The sequence below is a fragment of the Arachis duranensis genome, chromosome 1, assembly GCF_000817695.3.
Source record: "Arachis duranensis cultivar V14167 chromosome 1, aradu.V14167.gnm2.J7QH, whole genome shotgun sequence".
Classification (NCBI taxonomy): Eukaryota; Viridiplantae; Streptophyta; class Magnoliopsida; order Fabales; family Fabaceae; genus Arachis; species Arachis duranensis.
In genome coordinates this window covers 80,468,994-80,469,209 of record NC_029772.3, presented here as the reverse complement: position 1 = coordinate 80,469,209, position 216 = coordinate 80,468,994, and positions in this window count along the sequence as shown.

The following is a 216-nucleotide window of genomic DNA, read 5'->3' as shown; positions in this document are numbered from 1 at the left end:
GGTCTCAGAGATCTCAGTAGAAGGGAGGGACACCCCAGCTACTGGTTCTATTCGGGATAGATGATCAGCTACTTGGTTCTCCGTCCCTTTTCTGTCTCTTATTTCTATATCAAACTCTTGCAGAAGCAACACCCATCTTATAAGTCTGGGTTTTGAATCCTGCTTTGTGAGTAAGTATTTAAGAGCAGCATGGTCAGTGTACACAACCACTTTGGA